The sequence below is a fragment of the Capricornis sumatraensis genome, chromosome 1 (assembly GCF_032405125.1).
Source record: "Capricornis sumatraensis isolate serow.1 chromosome 1, serow.2, whole genome shotgun sequence".
Classification (NCBI taxonomy): Eukaryota; Metazoa; Chordata; class Mammalia; order Artiodactyla; family Bovidae; genus Capricornis; species Capricornis sumatraensis.
The window spans coordinates 170742051-170752416 of NC_091069.1; positions in this window are offsets into that span (position 1 = coordinate 170742051).

Consider the following 10366-nt stretch of genomic DNA (forward strand, 5'->3'; position numbering starts at 1 on the left):
CAGGGACTGTAATCTGAGCAACCTCTAAATCACAGCACAATCTTGAGGGAAAAGCAAGACTTGACGAACATTTGAGGAAACGACCCTGCCTTGCACATGTTCCGAGAACCAATCACTGCTCTCCCACTGCTGGGAGATGTTGAAGACTGTTAGAAACAACGAGAACTAAAGGGCCCTGGACACCAGCCAGCCAACCCATGAAAGCTCGGACCCTCTTCAGAACATATCGAGAAACACAGAGCACCAGGGAGGGCACATTTTGTCCAAGGCAGTACTTAAGTCATGAAACTACTTCTTTCTTACTATATTAACACAGAAAAACAAATGTTTCTGTTTTTAAATGCTTCTACACAAAGACTGTGTCTTAAAGGGGTAGAGGAATTCAATCAATGGAAGAGCGTCAGTAAAAGGGGAAGAGAAAAGACATACGGAAATCATTACTTGGTTATATTATGTACTACAATGTGAGCAAGCTGATTTTTTTTTTAGCGAATATATTAAACATTAGGAATGAAAATGAAAGCTGTGCTTTGATATGATCCTCTCAGATTCCAACAGAGACCCAGTTTGGGTGCTACCCAGATGTTTAGGACCTGTCTTGGGGAACCACCCCAGGGCTAGTCTGTCGGCCACATCAGATTGTCTTATCAGCCACACTGTATTTTAATCAGAATTAGCCTGGATTCACTTATTCACCAGAATTTTACTGGTTTTGGAAAACTCAGATTCAGCCTGAAAAATTAATATTTTCTACCATCTAGGGCCATAACTGATGCCCAGGCTTTGCTGGTGGCTCAGGCAGTAAAGAATCTGCCTACAATGCAGCACAGGTTCGATCCCTGAGTCGGCAAGATCCTGTAGAGAAGGAAATGGCAACCCACTCCAGTATTTTTGCCTGGAGAATCCCTTGGACAGAGGAGCCTGGCAGGTTACAGTCCATGGGGTCACAAAGAGTCAGATACGACTGAGCAACTAACAGTTTCCACTTTCCTTTCCACCGTCTAGAGTTATAACCCTGATAATGATTCTCCAGTATGTTGGCATAAGAGACCCTCCCTCAGAAGGCCCTTTGGGGGAGAAGGATGCATCTTGAAGACATGTTTGTTTAAAAAGCAGTCAGGTTGTTGGTAACTAGATCCACCAAGCTATCCCCAAAATTAAGCTAATCCCCATATTAAGCTAACAATAAATGTACTTACTTGCCAAAGAACAATTCCTCTTGTATTAAAAACCGAAGTATGAGGCTCCACTTCTGAGATGTTCCTTTCTTGCCGTCTTCAAACTAATGGCAAGTCACTCGGTTTTTCTTCGGGTGATATTTCACAGAGGTGGCATTTCCCCTCCCAACTTCCTTTTACTTGATAGAGAACTCTGATGTTCAGAAATGTTTAAGTCCAACCAGGGGAAGAGCATAGTGTTCTTTATGTGCAATTTGAGGAAGCTCCCTCTGCTGTCCTGTTTTGTCAGTTCCCTGCAGAAGGTGTCGCAGACCACACAGCCAGTCTCCCTCACCTGCCCCAGCAATGCCTCAGGGTCAAGGGGGAGAGGAAGCTGCACTGGGCCGCCTGGGGGAGAGGTTAGAAAGGTGCCCCACAGTGGGAGGGGCTGACCCATCAACTTCGGGGGTAGACAGTATTTGAGCCATAAGGCTGGCTGTTTCTGTGCTTTTTCAAGTTTTGTTTCACACCCAGAATTACCCTTCCCTAGTTACAGTCATGCCACAGCAGGAGTGGGCCATCCATCCCATGGGTAGTGGAAACTTTGGGAGAGTGCCTAGCTTACAAGACCACTCTTACCTACACTCCCCCACCCCCACCATCTCTACAGAGTGGCTGGACAGTGTGTCCTACTAGGCATGTGGGATAGTAACCCCAGCCAGCCTAGCCTGGCACAGTCACCCTCAGGTAAACAGTGACAGAACCAGAGGGTGAGGTGAGGAAGATTTCAGTCCTGCCCCACCAATTTCCAACCAGCCTGCTACTCCTGTGAAGAGTTCTGGAGCATTTCATGGGAAGGCAGCCAACCCACACTGGTCCAGTAGCTCTCTTTTGCACCCGCGGAAAGTGATAGCCCTTTATCTGGCCCGTACCTTTCTTCATTTGCTTCTGGCACTTGAGGCCTCTCTGTTGCTGTCACATCAGATTCCCTGGGAAAGTCTACACTCAAGCATGTGCAACTTGGAAATACGAGGGACTTAGAACCAGTGGGGCTACTCTTGATCCAAAGGGGCTGGAAGATGATGGATAACTGCTTCCCATTTTCATTACCCAGATGGGGAATTGAGAGAGACATTTCATGAGGCTTTCCAGAAGGCCCCAGTGGGATGGAGTACCAGTTGCCTGAAGCAGAGGCCAGCATGGTGAGGCACTCTTGTATTGGCCTTTCTTGCTTCCCTGTGTCAAATCACCCTGTCTTATACCACCAGACTCACATCGCCAGTCATCTGGGGCTTTGTAACTAGCTTTGCTTTCTGGAGAAACTAGGCTTAAGGCAGGAGGGACTTCATGTGGTAGACACACAATGGCTTCCCGTCTAAAATAACTGGGTAAAGTAGAAAGGTGACTCCATTTAGAGGAAAAGAAAATCACAGGAGATGTGACTGATACATGAATGTGATAAATGCACTTGGCTTTGCCCCTGAACAAAGTGATCTCTCTAAAATGGTGATTCAGGCTAGCCTCTCTCAACCTTAGAACTGTTTCACTCTCTTCATGCAGATAAAAGCCAGGCTGAGCTAAAACTGTACCACAGGCAGGGTTGGGCTGGGCCAACTAGGGCTACTGCAAAGTCTTTGCCTATTGAGTACTCAGGGTCCAAGGTGCTAGGAGAGCTTTTGTTATTGTTATTTAGGACAGCTTAGGTGCTGAGAAAACCTCTTTCCCACGGTGGGCTCTTCTGTTGCCAAAGAAACAAACCCATTTTTGCATTAACAAAAATTTTCAGGAAGTTGTATCTTTTCTAACAACACTGGTTGCAATCTCAGCAATGAAGGGTCACAAGAAGCTCTCTGACCTCTGTTTCAGGTCAGTTCCTCTGGGCACCTACCTGGCAACCAGCACCCTGATTTCTGCCCTGGACTGTGACTGCAATGAATTTCAGCCTCTCTGTGGAGCCTCTCTGACTCCAGTTCTCAGGTTTATTTAAATCCATCTGTATAGCCTGCACCCAGAATGGGGTGGCCAGACCTGGGCTCTAAGACTATGGTGCTCCCGAGATGTGCCACACTCTGCTAAAGCTGGTGGTAAAGACCATCAGTGTGAGAGTGGCAATCTCTTCTTCTTTGTACGCTGTCACACTCTTTCTGATTCACGGAGATGGAAATCACCAGAGTTCTTTAAATGAAAAGAGAAGTGGACATTCAGCGCTAACTCTGATCTAAACTGAGGGCTCTTTCCCTGTTGCCCACTGCCCCTCTCCCTTCTGCATTTGGGGCTCTACTCTCTGCCTGAAAATCCTGACTTCACCATAACTTCCTGCACAGCCTTTCCCATCCTCTCTGCCCATCCAAACAGCTTCCTTCCCTAAACGGGTATTCCAAAAATCACTTCCTCAAGAATCTCTCTTTGACTCTTCTAATCCCCATCTGCTCCTTCCCTCCTCTGAGCTCCTAATGTCTGTACCACTCCTTTGCCACATCAAGCCCGTTCCCCCAAATTTACTGAGTGCCTACTGTATGCCTAGAACCGTATCATGTGCTGTGGATGCCAAGATGAACAGAATGGGAGAGAGATAAGAACAAGATGGACAGACCCTAAGAAAAAGAAACAAACAATCACAGAAAAAGACCAGGGCATTCTGAGGCTGCAAGATGGTGAAAATGCCAACAAAATATTAGGGAGGTATGAGTGGAAAAATGACATGCCACGGCCAGGAATTATCTTCATTATCTTTGCACATGAGCCCAGACCTTTATTGAAATACTACATTCCATTTCAACCTAAATGTAGAAATGGATCCAGAAAAAAGTAACAAACAATAATAAGAAGGATGTTAAACTGGGTAATTCAGAGAAAAGAGCAAGCAGAGGAGAACTGAGTTATTTTTAAGATTGGCCAAGGGGATTAGGGGCTCTTGATAATGATCTTTCACTGCCTTGAGGTGTTCCTGTTTATTTGCTTTGAGCTTTTAATGGATGTAAATACACTTCACTTCTGTGGGTGACCAAATTAGAGAAAATAATCTTAAAGCCGGGGATTTAGTAGTGTTTAAGGAAGACTTGGTTTGTGTGTGTGTGTGTGTGTGTGTGTGTGTGTGTGATGAAACTGGAAAGGGCAACTTTCAAAGGCACTGGGAGTGTCGTATTGTACTGCCTTTTTAGTCGCTTCAGCCTGTGTCCGACTCTTTGCCACCCTATGGACTGTAATGCACCAGGCTCCTCTGACCGTGGGATTCTCCAGGCAAGAATACTGGAGTGGGCTGCCATGCTTATTACTTGATCCTTTAAGAGAAGAGACAGACCGTGTGTCCACGCGACTTCTCTGCCGGAGGGTAGGGACCTGCTCTTGAATCCTGGCAACTCCGTGATGATAGGACTCTGGGGGTTAAGAGTCACCACAGACTGGCTGCAATCTTCCTGCCCACACTGCCCATTAGAGCTGCTGGCAAAGTCACAAAAGCTGCCCTTTTTTCAGTTTGTGTTTCACTTTCCTTGTTCCCCCAGAAACATAGAAAGGAGCCATCCAAAGGCTGTAGCAGGAGAGGACAGAGATGATTTGGGGGCTCTCATAATGGGTCAGTGCAGCCGTCATGATATCAAGCTTGAATAAATGAAAGCTGAAGAGTCAAGTCAGCCCATTAAAGAATTTTCTATTTAATTTTATTTAAATTTAATTTACAATTTTGTGTTGGTTTCTGTCGTATGACAACTAGATTCAGTCATAATATATATATATCCCTTCTCTCCTGAGCCTCCATCTCCTCCCTCTCTCCCACCCCTCTAGGTCATCACTGAGTGCCAGGCTGAGCCCATTAAAGATTGAACAATAGGGCATTTACTTCTTAAACACACTAAACTATTTAACCACCCTAAGAGGCACAAAGAGTTGGACAGGACTGACCAGCTAAACAGCAACGGAAGGAAGTAACCACCTTCCTTCACCCTCCCCTTCTTCTCCTTCCCCCTCAGCTTCTTCCCTTTCCTCCTCTTTCTTCTTTCTGGCATATTTTCTTGACAAGTGAAATAGATAGCTGCCCTCTGTTTCTTAGTGACACAGTAATCTAGGGGAAAAACAATCTGTAACCAAAGGTCATGGTCTCCTATTTCAAAAGAAGAGGGAGGGGTTGTGGAGAGGGGTTGCAGGGAGGGGAGTCGTCTGATTTTATGCATAAAATGAAAGAGAAATTGCATGGCTTGAGTGGAAAGAGGAGATTTATCTCTCGTCAACTCTCCCCAGAAAGGGCAACATTTAAAGTATACCTTGCACAGACCCTTTCAGCTACTATTTGTACAGGAGAGGAAATCTGGCCACTTGTGGCTCCATTTACACAAGGACGCCTGAGAAGAGCAGAATTTATTTGATGGCATGAAGAGCCAAAGCAAGCCCTCACATTGACTGCCTCCTGATTCTGGAGCTGACTTCACTGGCATCCGCAGGGGGAGGCTGAGGGACTCTCCAGCGGCTGTCACCATTAGCTAACCTGCCTAAACCAGCTTCCTTTGTGAAGTCTTGGTTTCACTCTCACTCTTTTTAGATTCCCCACCCCAAACTTGAGCTCTCTCCAAAGAGCAGTTTTAGGAATGAATGCCAGAGACGATGAGGGAACTGACACCTCATCAGAGGACAGGAGGAGAGGACTGACAGATGTCCCCTGATGAGGTCTTCCTTTACCTGTAGACCCGAGGATTCTTCTCGAAGCAAAATGAGCAGACTCAGGTAGGTTAGCCTAGTCTGACGCTGATGGAGGGATGGTGGAGCAGAGGATGGGAGGGTGCGGAGGGACCTTAAGCAAGGCTCCCCAGATGTTTGGCTTCAGTAGTTACTCTCCATTTCCTGGAAGCTATATTTTCACCCACTGAGAGCCAGACTTGTGGGCAGTGAAGTGCTTAGGATGAGCCTGTGGTCAGGAGCACCAAAAGTCCATTGCAAACTCAGGAAGGGGAGCTTGGGGACTCAGCTGACCAGCTGTGGGAAATCCCCATAGGACTGGGAGAGGCAGAGTGGTGGGGGCCATCTGGTAGAAAATGTACCAAAGAAGGTTTCAAAATCTACATGGATCTCCAGATCAAAGGTTGGGAAAAAACAACTTACAGAAGCAAATGAGAGCACTCTGGAGACATGGGGAAAGAGGGGTGGGCAGGAATGTGGACTTCCCCCAGGTCTCTTTCTGTTCTGCTTAGAAGGAGAGAAGCCACTGCCTGCTTTTAAAACACCAATTTGTATCCACTTGTCTCTCCATTCAGTGTCCCCATCCCCACCTTCTGCCATATTTGATTACTGCCTGCTTATTAGAATTACAGCACACATCTTGGATCTTTCTTTAAATAAGACTTTTATTCATTTTTTTTCTCCTTTTTAAGCATCAGAATTTTTTTTCACTTTATTTATTTTTTTTTTGGAGGCTAATTACTATAAAATATTGTATTGGTTTTGTCATACATTGACATGAATCTGCCATGGGTGTACATGTGTTCCCCATCCTGAACCCCCCTCCCGCTTCCCTCCCCATCCCATCCCTCTGGGTCATCCCAGTGCACCAGCCCCGAGCATCCTGTATCTTGCATCAAACCTGGACTGGTGATTCGTTTCACATATGATATTATACATGTTTCAGTGCCATTCTCCCAAATCATCCCACCCTCGCCTTCTCCCACAGAGTCCAAAAGACTGTTCTATACATCTGTGTCTCTTTAGCTGTCTTGCATACAGGCTTATCTTTACCATCTTTCTAAATTCCATATGTATGCGTTACTATACTGTATTGGTGTTTTCCTTTCTGGCTTACTTCACTCTGTATAATAGGAAATACGACTTTTACACTGTCATCAAATGGAGGGCTCTTGTGGAAGGAGTATGAAATATTTTTAAAAATCAGGCTCAGGAGTGTTAGAGCGTTAATGAACTCAATGTGTAGTCTATCATATCATTTCAAAGTTTGTGTAAATGGCAGTACAGGGGATGGAAGAAGCCCTGGACTGAGAGCTCCAAGACCATGGCCTCCTTCAGAGCAGAGTTCAGAGAAGGCTACTTCTCTCTGCTGTGTGACTCAAAGGAACTCTCTTTACTTAGTTGGGCCTCACTTTCCTCACTATAAAGTTACAGGTATGCAAATATCCCTTCTGACTCTGACACGTTATGATGTAAACTTTGCTCTTATGTACCTACGTATTCTATTTTTAAAAAGTACTTTGGGACCAGTGGCCAGAGAGCCTGTTTTCTTTGATAAACATCTTCGAATTCTTTTCCAGCCTTCTTTAAAATCCTCCAGGAGGATACTTGATTTCCATTGTGCAAATCTAGTACTCAGTCTTACGATGAAGTGTTTGGAAATGATTCAGTAAGACAGAAAAGGAGAAAGCTTAAGACCGTGACCAGTCTTCTAACCCAGTGACAGGCCAGACTGAAAACTAGCTCACGCCTCAACAATGAGGTCAGGCTGAGCAACCGTGCATCACTGGGGAGGAAATATCAACCTAAGTCTGCATCTTTGTTTGTACTTTTACTTTTTTAAATCTTTGCTTCTCCTCTGAACTAGCTGTTTGGGTTATTTCTGGGCTTCTGGAAATTTTAGTTTATCTTCTTAATTATTCTCTAAAAAAATAAGCCCAGATATAATTTTCTCTAGATGCCTTCTGTGAACCCTCTAAGCTGATAATGTCTTCCTCCTATTTGCCGAGCTGGTACCTTGAACAATCTTCTTGGTCACAGTGCTTGTGCCTCCAAAGTCTCCTCTATCCCTGTGATTCTTGCTCTACCTCAGTGACTGCAGTAAGCGCCTAGCATGGTATCTAGCGTACTTTATATGCTGTAATAGGGTTCTCCAGAGAAACAAAACCAACACATACATGGAGAGAGAGATGTATTGTAAGGAACTGGCTCAAGTGATTGTGGAGGTCACCAAGTCCAAATCTGCACAATAGGCTAGCAGGCTGAAGACCCAGGTTGAGGTGATGTAGCAACTCCATGTGAAGATAGTCTGCTGGCAGAATTCCTTCTTTCTTCCTTGTGTAAGATCAGTCTTTTTTCTATTAAGGTCTTCAACTGAATGGGTAAAGCCCACTTACCAAGGGAGAAAATTAGCTGCTGATTTCCATGTTAATCTTATCTTAAAAATACCTTCACAGAAACATCTAGAAAAATGTTTGACCCAATATCTGAGTACTTTTTCCTAGCCAGGTGAATACCTAAAATTAACCATCATGGATGCTCACTGAATCTTCTGAGGTGAGTTGATGCTGAATGATATGTGAACAGCCATTTTAGGCTTCCTATTTCTCCTGGCCTAGCTTTCTTCTGTTTTCTTCTAAAAAGCCTCTATTTCATTTTTTACCACTTTAAATCATTTTAAAAATTTGTGTTAAATTGGGTCCTATTCTGTGGTATATTTTTCTCTGAAACTTTTTGTTATTTTGCATTTGCTGCACAGGTCAGGGGCCCTGTCTATTAACCATTTCCTGTTAGCTCTATCTTTCTCTCTCTAGCTCATTAAAAAAAATTTTTTTTTAGCTCTCAAGATTTCACGAGGCATGGTGGCATGGTATAACACATTCAGGCTCCTGAAGTGATGAAGATTTGTTTAATCCCCTGTTTTTCAACTATCTATACTTCCGTTTTCTTTCCGTTGAACCAGCCCTGGCCATGCGGTGGCTGGAGAGGAACTGACGATCAGGGCCTCATATTACTTTGTATCAACATGAAAGGGGGTTTATTTTATTATTTGAACATTTGGATCCAATTGTAGTAACGACACTATTACAAATGACAGAAATGCTTACAATGTAAAGCTTAGTGATTAAAAATAGGATATAATATTGTATTACAAAATGACCCCATTTTAAAAAAATGTGCATAAAGACTGTATCAGTCTTTACAGTCTGAGTGGTAGAATGTGGGCTCTTTTTCTATGGTTTCTAAAATTTCTTTCTACATGTAATATGTAAAAATTCTTAATATGAAAGATTAAAAGTTTCCCCTTCTCTCTCTCCCTACTCCCTGCAAACTCTCCCCTTAGCCACCTGAGAGATAATCATTAATGACAATGTAACATATATCTTTTCAGTCATTTTACACACAGGATGCACATACATACACACACACAGAGCTCTTTTTTTTTTTTTTACATAAATAAGACCATGTATATCCCTCACTCTAAAAGCTGATTTTTTGATTAACAAAATGTCTCCAATTTCTTCCCCTGTGAACCTAATTATTTACCCCAAATCTACTGACTTAAATGTCTACCTTTTTGGAAAAGTTTCATAATTATGCCCTAATTTAAGAGAAGGAAACTCATTCTCCTCTCTAAATAGAGGTTGAGATTATTTCCAATTTTCTGCTGAGAAACAATTCTGCAAAGAAATCCAGAAACATTTATCTTTGTGAACACATGAGAGATACATATTTTAAGAGATATTTCTAAAAGGTTTCTCAGTTTTTCTACTGGAAGTATGCATTATTTTTTTTTAATCATAAAAAGAACATTTTATTTAAAAACAAAAAATGTAAATCAACAGCCTAAGATGGGATCCCTTGCATGGGTCCACTCTTAGGAGAGCAGGGTTGTGTTGGGGCCAGGCATCCACGTGGTAAACAGCAGGTGTTTAATGCCTGTAGCAAGAAAGAGAGGCATACAGAGAAGTCTGCAGAATACCTGCATATAATCTTTAGAATATCTGCATACAATACCTGCAGATAGTATTTCTAATACTTTTCAAGAATTTATTCAGGCAAAAATACTCTTAGTTTTCCTTTGCTTTTATTTATTATCAGCATGAAAATATCCTATTCTGCGACCAAATAAATGACAAGAGTTAAAATTAATCCTACCAACCACCCTAAAGAGGTCGGTACTATTATTGCCCCATTTTATGGGTGAGGAGCCCAGAACCGTGACAAAGGCCACTCACGCAATCAGCACCGTTTTCCGAGATCGGGGCCACACACTATTCACTGCCCAGGGGAGCTGGACTGGAGGAAAGGCCGAGGCTTCAAGCCGGGGTCCCTCCTGAGTCCTCGACAGGGGTAGGGCGGGAGCGGGGTGGGGTGTTGGTGGCGGAGCGGCGCCATTTCCCGTCGTCCGTGCTCCGCAGCGCCCCCCTAATCCGAACCGAGGGGGCGGCTGACGCAGCGGGCAGCTGACGCTCGAGCAACTGCAAGCGCCGGGCACCGGTCCGGGTCTGCGGAACCTGAGCGCGATCCGCGGACGCGGC